The following is a 13,734-nucleotide window of genomic DNA, read 5'->3' as shown; positions in this document are numbered from 1 at the left end:
TAAATGTTTAAATAAGTGTGTAAATGGATGTTTATTTTTAATAAAATATTGATTGGTTAACTGGCTTATAAAGTGTATCTTAGTGAATACATATATTAGCGAGTAATTTTTAAATATTTTAAATATATGTATCAGTGTTTCACTTTGTGTATAAGTGGCTGCATGGGTTGGTGACTGACTCACTGTTTGTATGTGTTTTTAAGACAGCGTATGTGCAGGACTGTATGGGTGGATGAGTGTGAATATGTGTGTGTTAGTGAGTGAATGCCTGCCTCACTAGTGTCTTATGAGTAACTACATATGTTTTAATCTAGTATATGTGAGTATTGATGTATATAAGTGAGTATATGTGAGAGTGAGAGATTGAAAGAGTTCCTGTTTAAATAAGTTTCTATAAGTGATTGTTTAAGAGAGTAAATATGTGTAAGTTTCCTTAGAAGTAATGTACTAGTGTGTGTATAGCTGTATATGCAAATAAATGGATGTTCAATAGTTTATTTGCATGTGTGAGCATGTGTGTGAGTAACTTTTGGATGACTGTCGGTGTGTAACAGGATGTATATGTGTATCACTACATATGATAAGTGAGTATATGTATGAGTGACTATATAGAACTGTTGCTGAATGAGAGGATGTGTATATAGATGGTGGAATTACTAAATTGGTTGTTGTAAGTGGTATGGGTATCTCAAATTTTTTGAAAATGTTAGTTTCTATTTTTGAATATGTGTTTCAAGGGTTACATTACACCAAAAGGAGGTCTGTCAGTCTGTCACAAGGATGGTGTCATCAGTGATGTCATGAGTGATGTCACTGACCATGTCATGAGTGATGTAATATGTGACGTCATCAGCAGTGCATTGCAGGCGCGCAAGTTATAGTGAGTCCAACTAACTATAACGTGGGAATTTCAATGGTTTTATGTCAGTAAAATTTGCAGCTAACTATAACTGGTGTGAAACCTATGTTTTTTTCAGTGAATTTAATAGGTTTTTTAAATGCTAATTCCTAACTATAACTGGTGTGAAACCTATGGTTTTTTCAATGAATTTCATAGGTTTTTTAAATGCTAATTCCTAACTATATATAAGGCCCCAAACCTATGTTTTTTCAGTGAATTTCAAAATGTTGTTAATAGCAAATGTCTATAGCTATGAAATGTAATATTTTTGTAAATGAATGAATCCTATATTATATTTGTATTTAAAACAATTTTTTAAATGTATATATATATATATATATGTTTTTATTTTTTTGGCCTGGAGCACTCCCGGGGCGCGCCCCGGTGAGCGCCCCGGAAAGCATAGTCTTTTGAAGCGCCCCAGGGAGAGCTCCGGAGAGCGTCCCGTTAGCGCTATTGCCGCAAATGAAAACATAATCGTGACGTATCGCATAGCCGTGTCCACGTGATACGCACAGCGTAAGCGCACCCGGAAGCACTCGAGCGAATACGATCGTGCAACGTAAACATCCGACGCGCTTACGCGACGCGACCCGGGGCGCGTCGCGTAAGTGCGTCGGGTCATTTGACCTGAAAATAACACTTTTAATTGGTGCAGAACAGTTTGGGTTTCATAATGATGACATCCCTAGTCTTGTGACCTGAAAATAACACTTCTCATTGGTTTAGGACATTTTTTTTTTCCAAATAATGAAAGACCTCACCTTTTTTCCTTATTCTGACTTTGTCCTTTGACTGAGAAAGACCTGTTTTGAAATCTTTGAGGTATATTTTGTACTTTGAAATGGCTACAGTAGCAGCATCAGCTGGAGCATCTGCACCACCACCAAAAGGACCACCACAACATCACATTGGTGGTCAAGAAGAAGAGGAGGAGGAGGAAGAGGAGGAGGGGACGAGGAGGAGGTGGCTGGAAGAACACAATACCCCATACCAACCCAAGCCACACATTGTATGGGAGTTTTTTTCCATCCCTGAGGGAAAAAAGAAAGTGAATGCGGCAAAGGTGGCTTGCCTTATCTGTGACATGGAACTCTCAAGGGGTAACCCAAATAAAAAATATTCATTTGGGAACAATACCATGATAAGGCACATGCAGCGCAAGCATCCGAACAACTATGCTGCCGCAGAGATGAGAGAACTGGCCAGCAACCCTCCCCAGTCTACACCCAGCACCTCCAAACGAAAACAACCCACTCCATCGGGACCAGAGACAAGGGAGACAATCCCTTGCATTCAACCACGGTTTGGAGAATTTAGGGTCACCTGTATTTTTTGTGGTAAGCCCATCTCCTATGGTGAGCAGAGCCTAAAGCTCATCCTCCTTGCTGGTGACAAACACAATTGCCCCAAAAAACCCTAAGTTTTTCCTAATTTTTTTTTTGCTCCTGTTGAGCCATTTTCAATTCCCTGTTTTTTGTTTCTCCCCATAAAAATAACCAAAAAAAATACAAAATAGTTCATAAAAGTCAAAAAAAGTACAAAATGTTCAAAAAACATTAAAAAATATATAAAACAACAAAAAGAAGAAAAAAACAGTTCTTTTTAGAACTACCTCCAATTTCTAAAAAAAAGACTACATTTTTTAAAAAACTCTATCATTCATTTTTCCCCTTGGGATGCTCCCCGGTCCGCTCCCTGGTGCGCGTACCGGGCGCTCCCCCCGCGCAAATAAAAAAAATATATTTTTTTCAACCGGGGGCCCTTTTATAGCCCCCACATCAAACCTAGGGGGTCAAAGGGGTCTACTCTGCCCACTTATTGTCATTTCCCCCTTTGGTTTTCCCACCTCTTGTGTCTCGATCCTACCGAGACACAAGATGGCGGCCGCTCCGGACTGTTTCGAATGTTTACAGACACCCGAGAGCCAATCATCTTTCCGTGCGCAACTCACGTGGCGCGCCCAGAGCGCTCCCCGGTGCGCGTACCGGGCCGCTGCCATAGATATATATATTTTTTTGAACCTAAATTACTCAAAAACCACTGGAGCACATATCTTCAGACATAGCAAAGGCACATCGGGCTACCAGTCCCTACAATTTTGCCAAGTTTGGTGGAAATCCATTCAGCCGTTCGGGCTAAAAGTGAGTTTGACCGCCCCATGGAAATTAGCATTGGGAAAACACGTTTTGGGACCCCCCTTTTATCTTGGCCCCCGCTTCACGAATCCCCCCCAAACTTTCAAGGAAAGACCGGAGCTCCGCGAGGCAAATTTGAGGAAATTTTCAGGCAGATTCGTCAACCGGCGCCAAAGTTATTCACAATAGAATTTTGAGATTTTGCATTGAAAAAATATCCTAACTATAACTACCTACTGGCGACCGCCTGTAGGTAATACACATACATATGTAAAAGCAAATATATATATGCATATATATATATATATATTTATATATATATATATATATATATTTATTTTATTTTTTATTTTTTTTGGACCCGCTACATCGACGACTTGTTCTTGGTGTGGCGGGGTTCACAGGGTGAGGCTGAAGAATACATCACTAAACTCAATAACAATGATCTAAACCTCAGCTTCACCAGCAATATCAGCAAGAGTGAGGTCTTCTACTTGGACCTTCGGGTCTATGTTGAGGATGGCACAATCCAAACTGCAGTTTATCGGAAACCAACCGCGGGTAATACAATTCTGCACTCAGAAAGTTATCATCCCCGCAGCGTAATCAACAACATTCCCCTGGGAGAGTTTTTGCGGATGAAACGCAATTGCTCGACCAAACAGGAGTCTGAGAAGGCGAAAGTTCAGTCTAGGAAAAGATTTCTACAGAGAGGATACTGTAAAGGAATTCTGGACCAAGCCGAGATAAAGAGCAATTTAGTGGGGAGAAATGACCTACTAATAGACAAACCAAAATCTGGCGAATCAGAAATCAGAATGATTACAGACTATTCAGAAAAGTCACCAGAAGTCTTTAATATCATGAGGAAGAACTGGAAAATTTTAAAGACAGACTCTGTAATAGGGAAATCCTTATCTTACGTACCTGCCGCCACTGCCGAGAGTCAATCGCTGGCACTTACCTGAACCTTCTTGTGCAGACATTCCAGCCGCCACCGCCGAGAGTCATCCCAGGGCAATACAACTTACCTGAGCTGACGCCTTAGCCGCCACCGCCGAGAGTCTAACCTGGGCATTGGAAAATGCGCCGCCGCTCCAGGGGACTACAGCTCCCGGCAGGCCTCGCGGCGGCGCGTGGAGGTGACGCAACACGCGCCAGCGAGCGCTTACAGGCTGCATAAAGGGAGAAGGAGCTCGGCAGAGCGGGGGAGACTTACGTACCTGCCGCCACCGCCGAGAGTCAATCGCTGGCACTTACCTGAACCTTCTTGTGCAGACATTCCAGCCGCCACCGCAGAGAGTCATCCCAGGGCAATACAACTTACCTGAGCTGACGCCTTAGTCGCCACCGCCGAGAGTCTAACCTGGGCATTGGAAAACGCGCCGCCGCTCCGGGGGACTACAGCTCCCGGCAGGCCTCGCGGCGGCGCGTGGAGGTGACGCAACACGCGCCAGCGAGCGCTTACAGGCTGCATAAAGGGAGAAGGAGCTCGGCAGAGCGGGGGAGACTTACGTACCTGCCGCCACCGCCGAGAGTCAATCGCTGGCACTTACCTGAACCTTCTTGTGCAGACATTCCAGCCGCCACCGCCGAGAGTCATCCCAGGGCAATACAACTTACCTGAGCTGACGCCTTAGCCACCACCGCCGAGAGTCTAACCTGGGCATTGGAAAACGCGCCGCCGCTCCGGGGGACTACAGCTCCCGGCAGGCCTCGCAGCGGCGCGTGGAGGTGACGCAACACGCGCAAGCGAGCGCTTACAGGCTGCATAAAGGGAGAAGGAGCCCCGCGTCGCGGGACGCGAGCGGGACGCCCAGGGCGAAGCCTGGGCAAAGGGTGGGCCGTCTGAGGCCGTCCAAGGTTGGGTTGGGCCAGGGGCTCTGCCCTACTGTTCCTGACAGCCACTATGAGAGCAGAAAAAAGAAAAAATCGACAGTTTTTTTTTCCCTGTATGAAGTGCAAGGCCTGTAAAAACTCGCAGAAGGTTAAAGAATATCAAGTACCAGGGAGGAAAACCAAAACCAAGATATCGAAATTGCTCAATTGCAATTCAGATTATACTGTATACTGCTTGATATGCCCGTGCGGGAAAAAGTATATAGGGAGTACAGTAAAGCAAACCAAACTTAGGGTCCTTGAACACATGAGGGCCATCACCTCGAAGGACCAAAGCTACACTGTAGCTCGGCATTTCGGGCTGATGCATAACAGTAACAGCAACTTACTCACCTATTACATACTGGATCAACTAGTCAGAACTGACAGAGGGGGGAACTGGGTAAAAAAATGAAGAACCTTAGAATCCAGGTTCATTATCCGGCTCCAGACCAAGACCCCAGGAGGGATGAACAACGAAGAAGAAATGTGGACACATATCTAAAACGTTATCATCCTTGACCCTCTGCCACATAAGTATGTGAATTCTGAGTAAATAGAAAAGAGAAGAGGAGGAAAGAAAAAATGTAATCTGCCCAATCCCTGAAAACAGTAAAACTTTGGAACAATTCAAATCGATTTGTGTAAGTACACAACATGAATGACATGAAACAAGCCCATTCAGGGCCTGACTGTACAAAACCAGAGACAGGTAATTGTTCCACTGATCTCAAATCCGTGAACCATTCGACAAAGCTCTAAACGGGATCGTTGTGGGTTTTGCGAATGAACGGCACCAAAAAGATAGGCGTCCAGTAATATGCTTGATAATATTACCCACCACCTATAATACACATGATGGATCAAACAAATCAATTGATTGTCATAATAATATGAACTGTGTATATAAATGTGTTGAATATACAATGCTATAGTACCAAGTGATATTGATGTGATTGACTGTACATGGTACTGAACCATTATAAGATGGCCGCCACAAGTAATGGTGTAATTACAAGCTCTGTGCCGTTTTTTATGTCTACCCCTTTTAGAACACGTGACAGGCTGTCACTATGAATTTTTTTTAAATCACCTAACAAAAAAATGCTGGTTTACACTGACGAAGGTGGTTTGTAACCTTGCCAAAAACTGCAAGAAGTTTCTGTAATAAAACTACTTGGCGAAACCACGCTGGAGCGGCTTTGAGTGCTCTTTTTTGAAAATCGAGTCCCGAGGACCGTGGGACTTGGCGTTGGAAATATATATATATATATATATATATATATATATATATATATATATATATATATCTCCAACCAAAACTTTCTCTGCACCAGAAAAAGACATTGATGCCATGATTCTTGGTATTCAAAGCGCTTTATTTGTGCAATATTCAAACTGCCTGCAGTTATTGTCTGTCCCAACGCGTTTCAGCTCCAGTATCAAGCCTTGCTCACGGGAAATAAACGTTGCTTTTCAGAAATGACCGTGCATCCTGAAACGCGTCCGGCTGTTATGCGATGAATGAGCCATCCTGACTAAGACTTCTGTAAGCAAGCTGCCATATTGCAAAATAAAGAGTCTATTCTTCACTTTCTGTGGTCTCCTTCAAAGTTTGGTTCCTGTAGCGATGGATATATATATCGTTCAGGAGCTCCGCGTCTACTTGCAAAAGTGTGGTGTGGTTTCTCGAAGAGACATACGCGGCGCCCCCCCTGATGGTCAAGGAAAACTCACCTGAGTCTGAGACTGCGTGGGGAGAAAGCATGCGGCGGTCTGTAATGGGCCGCTGCGTGAAGGTGACTCGAACTAATTTTTATCATCACTGCCCCCGCCGTGATTCATCGGAGCAGAATGCCTGCCACTGCCAAATTGTGTTTGGGGCATCACTGGATGTTAGAGAACGCAGTTCACTGTAACTGCAACCTCAGTGGGAGACATCAAAACTCCGTCCTGGATCAGTGTGGGAGAAACGGAGGTGGAAGCCGAGGAGGTTGGGCCAATCAGACAAGTTCTTTTGGACTTTTAAATCACGAACCCCTGCGGCTTCTTGTCATCCATAGTGAAGCGGGCACTGAAGAAAGCCGCAAGGCTGAAACGCGTCTGCCCTAGCGTTTCGCTAAATTCAGCAACAGAGCCTCCTTTTAATAATATTAAAAATGAACTTAGAATCACCGAGCATGTGTCGGACCTGTTCCTGTTGGGATTGGTTTGGTGTGGAGATGTTCACGGTCTGCAAGTACCGTGTATCCGGCACGCCTTTCGTTCAGGAGCTCCGCGTCTACTTGCAAAAGTGTGGTGTGGTTTCTCGAAGAGACATACGCGGCGCCCCCCCTGATGGTCAAGGAAAACTCACCTGAGTCTGAGACTGCGTGGGGAGAAAGCATGCGGCGGTCTGTAATGGGCCGCTGCGTGAAGGTGACTCGAACTAATTTTTATCATCACTGCCCCCGCCGTGATTCATCGGAGCAGAATGCCTGCCACTGCCAAATTGTGTTTGGGGCATCACTGGATGTTAGAGAACGCAGTTCACTGTAACTGCAGCCTCAGTGGGAGACATCAAAACTCCGTCCTGGATCAGTGTGGGAGAAACGGAGGTGGAAGCCGAGGAGGTTGGGCCAATCAGACAAGTTCTTTTGGACTTTTAAATCACGAACCCCTGCGGCTTCTTGTCATCCATAGTGAAGCGGGCACTGAAGAAAGCCGCAAGGCTGAAACGCGTCTGCCCTAGCGTTTCGCTAAATTCAGCAACAGAGCCTCCTTTTAATAATATTAAAAATGAACTTAGAATCACCGAGCATGTGTCGGACCTGTTCCTGTTGGGATTGGTTTGGTGTGGATATATATATATATATATATATATATATATATATATATATATATATATATATATATATATATATATATATATATATATATATATATATATATATATATATATATATATATATATATATATATATATCTCCAACCAAAACTTTCTCTGCACCAGAAAAAGACATTGATGCCATGATTCTTGGTATTCAAAGCGCTTTATTTGTGCAATATTCAAACTGCCTGCAGTTATTGTCTGTCCCAACGCGTTTCAGCTCCAGTATCAAGCCTTGCTCACGGGAAATAAACGTTGCTTTTCAGAAATGACCGTGCATCCTGAAACGCGTCCGGCTGTTATGCGATGAATGAGCCATCCTGACTAAGACTTCTGTAAGCAAGCTGCCATATTGCAAAATAAAGAGTCTATTCTTCACTTTCTGTGGTCTCCTTCAAAGTTTGGTTCCTGTAGCGATGGATATATATATATATATATATATATATAACCTACTGGCGGTCGCCAGTAGGTATATATAGTTAGGATTTTTTCTCTATGGAACTTTTGAAAATTCTATGTCTAATAACTTTGGCGTTTGTGGACGGAATCGGCTGAAATTTTCAGGAAAATGGCACATTGTGTTTCTGAGCAGCCCCTGAAAATTTGGGGGGGTTTCGTCAAGGGGGGCCGAGAAAAAAGGGGGGTCCCAAAAACGCGTTTTTCCCATTCATTTTTCCATAGGGCGTTTGGCCTCACTTTTAGCTCGAACGTTTGAATGGATTTACACGAAACTTGGCAAAATTGTAGGGACTGGTAGCCCGATGTGCCTTTGCTGGGTCTCAATATATGTGCTCCAGTGGATTTTGAGAAATTAACGTTTAAAAAAAAGATATATCTGTGACAGCGTCCTGGATAGCGCTCCAGATCGCGTACTTTTCGCGTAACGGAGCTTTGCGAAGCGAAGCTGATTGGCTCTCCGGTGTCTGTCAACATTCTAAACAGTCCGTAGCGGCCGCCATCTTGTCTCTCGGCGGGATCGAGAGACTAGAGGAGGCCAAAACGAAGGGGGAAATGAAGGAAAGGGGGCAAGGTAGACCCCTCCTGACCCCCTAGGATTGATGAGGGGGATATTAAAGTGCCCCGCGGGGCCAAAAAAAACAAAAAAAAAATTGTGTTTTGTTTTAATTAAATTACAAGATGGAGGAAAAACAATGTGGGAAATGGGTATAAGGTGGTACGGGAGACGTATTCTGACCACCTTATTTTCTGAGGGTGGCTGAGGATGCTCATATATGTTGATACTTGTCTTCCAGCGGCTGCGCGTGAGCGTTTTTTTTTTTTTTGCTGCGTGACGTCTGTTAACGTTCGATTCGAAGGAAATTAGGAAGTGTTGACCGCCATTTTGACACTGCGAGTAAATATATTGTTAAAAATAATTGTTATAAATTAATTCGTATTGAGAAACATTGTCTGCGCCATCTTGCTTTTTTTCCAATGCCACACTTTTGTCGTGCACGGCAGCCATTTTGGATGCCTTGACCAGACCCACTCTCTGCACGCCGCCGATCCTTAGCATGGCTCCCCACCCTCGTAAGCATCTCCCCCACGCACTGGTCACCCCCGCTCTCTGTCTTATGCATGGGCCATAAACCTCCCCCCATCTGCGCTGCTCTTCCCTGAGAATAACACCCTGTGCCCGCCCGACACCACCCTTTTACCCTATTCACTACCGCACCCTCTGACACTCCTCTTTCTTTGTGTCCGATTGACCAGGCCGGTCCCAGGCTATCACCTAGCCCTGCGGATGTAGTTTATGGCTCCAACTGTAAAGAATCACCCCTCTTCAAAGGAGTTACAGTAGATCAGGGCCCCCACACGCGTTCCTACTATCTGATAACCATCCTGTATTGTGATTGGGGAGGGGATTCTCACTGTGAGGGTGTGTGGGACCGAGCTTGAAACGGAAGATTCCAGGGATGCCTTTTTGTACATCAAAGTCTTCATAATTATGTGTCACATTAAAAATATATAGAACTCAAACAAAGTAGTAGGTTTATAACACTTTAATAACTTATAAATATATACATCGCAACAAAAACAGTAAACACCTTAAATTTTTTTTATTAAAACAGAAGCAACAATGGTCAGTAGCGGTCTGTTGTGCGAATAGTTCCAAGGCAGCACAACGTGCTGAGTTGTGGACGGCACCCAGGTGAAGAACCATCCCTTCTTTAAACCCTATGGTGACCAACTATAGTTTATTCTCTATTTCGTTCCCTTGCCATAACAAAATAAAAGTCTTGGGTTATTTATGGAAGGGAAGACTTTTTCTTCAATTTTTTTTAAAAAAACAAAGGTTTAAGGAAAGGCAACCCTTAATGTGCATGTTTTCCACAGAAATTTGCCTTTGAAAACTAGAGGCAATAAATAAGGCCGAAATCTGTATTTTGTTTTTGGATACACATGTTATTTGTGTCTGTGTATTCATTTTTATGCATGACTTTATATGGAATGGTTAAAATAACTTATGATGCAACTTAACAGGAAAGATCACAAACATTTCAATGAGTGCTATGTCCCAGGTTTACATAAAGTAGTGTTTACCTAGAGTGGTGCTGTGTAGTTACTACGTTTGCTTTTTCAAAAACCTTTAATAAAAATGTTGGTGCACAAATACGGGCCTACAACCCTGTGGGCCGGCCACGGAGCAGGCTGGAACTGTAAATGGGGGGTATTTATTTGTGGAAAACATAACAGAGTCAGTGGTCGTTGATTTCATAGTAAAAAGTGCGACAAGTGCAACAAAATCATATCGATAATTCATTGTGAGCAAGTACCAAAAGTGTCGACAATTCTAAACTTCAATAAATACAGTAATCAATGATGCATTAGAACTTAATATCAATTCATTGTCCGAACGTGTAATCAGTACCCGTCCCATGTCAATTCATTGTTCGAACGTATAATCAATACCCATCCCGGATCAATTCATTGTCCGAACATATAATCAGTCTTATCCCATATCAATTCATGTGCTAAAAACTGCATACATATCTCATGATATCAAGGCTGAGCAATCGGGGCACAACAAGGAGTTGAGTTTCATTTGGACCGGCACCATTTTGGGTGAAATCAGGAAGGTTCAAGTATAGTCAAAATGTCTCCACTAACTCGTGGTTGGACCGGGACCTCTTTCGGCAGTCCAAAAGTTTTCGTTGAAGGGTAGCAGAGGGGACTGGCGACATGAACCATCAGTCAAAGTGTGGTGGGAAGCAACAATCTCTCCTACCGGGTCATACTGGTGTCCCACCGGAACTGATCAAGTTGGTAGTCTTGCAGGATTTTGGTCATTTCAAGACTGAGGCCGGCGCCGGCATGAGCGCGCCGACGTCCCGCGGCTACGTCGTGGTCGTTCCGTGGGTCATCATGGCAGTCATTCCCCATCGGGGGTGTCTGCGGGGGTCGGGGGCCCCTGTGGCTCTTATAGAATCTTCAAAGTTGAGGAGAACGTTTCTGGACGCAGGACTCATTTTCTAGCTGAACTCAGAAGCGCCGTTGCACTGCAACAGTGGACGAGACCCCCGCTGGGTGAGCGGAGCATCATTGCCTCGCAATAGTAGACGAGACCTTTTGTTGGGTGAGTGGAGCGTTAGGGGTGCAGCTGAGGGGGGGTGGGAGAGGCTCGTTCGCGCCGCCTCTCCCTCCCAGCGCACCCCACGCCGACACCTGGCGTTGATATCCGTGATGTCCGGACCAGGCGATAAGAGGGGGGGGGTCGGAGGCAGAGACAAGACATCCCCCCCGGGGCCTGCAGGGCGCCGCTTCAGGACCGAACGAGGAGCTCATACCAAGCCGGGGCCAGACCAGGAGATATGAGGGGAGGGGGGGGTCGGTGGCATGTGCAAGACATCCCCCCCGTTCTCTCAGCCATTATTGAAGAAAGAAGAGGGATCCCGTCGGCCTCGGCTCCTCTCCTGGCCCAGGGGGGGGGGGGGTCGGTGGCATGTGCAAGACATCCCCCCCGTTGTCGAAGACATAATTGAAGAAAGAAGAGGGATCCCGTCGGCCTCGGCTCCTCTCCTGGCCCGGGAGGGGGGGTCGGTGGCATGTGCAAGACATCCTCCCCCGTTGTCGCAGACATTGAAGAAAGAAGAGGGATCCCGTTGGCCTCGGCTCCTCTCCTGGTCCGGGGGGGGGGTCGGTGGCATGTGCCAGACATCCCCCCCCGTTGTCGCAGACATTATGGAAGAAAGAAGAGGGATCCCGTCGGCCTCAGCTCCTCTCCTGGCCCGGGGGGGGGGGTCGGTGGCATGTGCAAGACATCCCCCCCCCCCATTGTCGCAGCCATTATTGAAAAAAGAAGAGGATGGGACAAGGGATCCCGTCGGCCTCGGCTCCTCTCCTGGCCCACCTTACGCGACGACCTCCCCGGCCGACGGCTGCCAGCAGGACTCGCCCTACACGTGCCGAAGGCCTCGTCTTCCGGATGGGCGTAGCCGCGAACCTGTTGCACTTCGGGAGTTTCCGGAATGGGGGTAGGTATCTGCTGATTTGTATCTATTTAATGTTACCGTTATTGGGCGTGGCAGGCGGTGGGACAGACATGCTTGGAGCAGTGGGGGGGGGTGGCGGAGCCTAGCTACCTCGTGGCTGCCGTAACGTCAAGCTTGGGTTCTCTCACCACTTTCATGTTTCTTATTTCTAGCGAAGTCAAAAACTCATCAGTGGCCTACTGATTTTGTTAGATTTCTTTCCCTTCCTTTTCAAGTGTGTTTCATGCTAAAGTTTCTGTTTAACAGGATACAGTGATTACTTCGTATTTTACATATGTCTTCTTTATTAGGGGTACCCTCCGGTTGTGCCAGATGATGTACCTCTAATAAATGGTCCGGGTGGAACTAGTTTATCAATCAGTGGGGAGTAGATGGGCATGACAGATTACAACGGGGGACAAAGGTCCGCATTACCCACCCTTCACTACTTGCAAAGACTAGACAGAATATTTCTATTCCACGTTATTTGCAAACAGAGAATACCTCGAAAGAACTATTCCTTGAACAATAAATGTCCAGCCAATCAATCAATCAGTGGGGAGAAAAACAGGCATGACAGATTACAACGGGGGACAAAAGTCTGCATTACCTATCCTTCACTATCTGCAAAGGGAAACAGAATATTCCTATTCTTCTTTGTTTGTAGACAGGGAATATCTCAAAGAGCAATAATCCATAAAAAATTAGTAGGATTATAACACTTTAATTACTTATAAATATATACATCGTAACAAAAACAGTAAACACCTTAAAACATTTTTTATTAAAACAGAAGCAACAATGACAACTAACAGTAGTGATATCCTGGGCGGGTGATGGAACTGGGATTGTTAATGGAAAAACATCTACAGAGAAAGCTATTGGTGAATTATACTTCTCCGGAAATTTAAAACTCACAAATGTTTCATATGTGTAATCGTTTCATAAACATGTACATTAAAAAACTAAATACGCTCCACTGTTTTAGAAAATCTTTACAACTTGCTAGATCAACCTTTAAAGTTACAACTACGAAAACCTACTTACTTAAGCTGTTGAATTCGGCTTCAAATGTAAAGCATAAGTTCAAGCTACCATATCATATGTCTAAAAGGTTTAACATAATTGATATGCAAATTCAAATACTACCCTTTCTTAATGGTGACACTTTATCTCTCCAATATCCCACAATTTCCATGAGCAAAGCAAAAGAAATTCTGAGGCTCTAAAGAAATAAGGCTTACTGTGGGGTTCAACTCAATCTGGTGTTTGGGAGATTCCATGTTTTAGGGTGATATTCTGTGACAGGGTGCAGGCACCAGAAGAATTTTAGCCTAGTTCATCACATTGGAGAATGAGGGTCTGGGAAAATATCTAATCTGGTGAAGAGCCATTCCTTCTTTAAACCCTATGGTGACCAACTATAGTTTATTCTCTATTTCGTTCCCTTGCCGTAACAAAATAAAAGTCTTGGGT

Source organism: Lissotriton vulgaris, chromosome 6, assembly GCF_964263255.1.
Source record: "Lissotriton vulgaris chromosome 6, aLisVul1.2, whole genome shotgun sequence".
Classification (NCBI taxonomy): Eukaryota; Metazoa; Chordata; class Amphibia; order Caudata; family Salamandridae; genus Lissotriton; species Lissotriton vulgaris.
The sequence above is the reverse complement of the archived record's forward strand: the minus strand, read 5'-3'. Positions refer to the sequence as shown.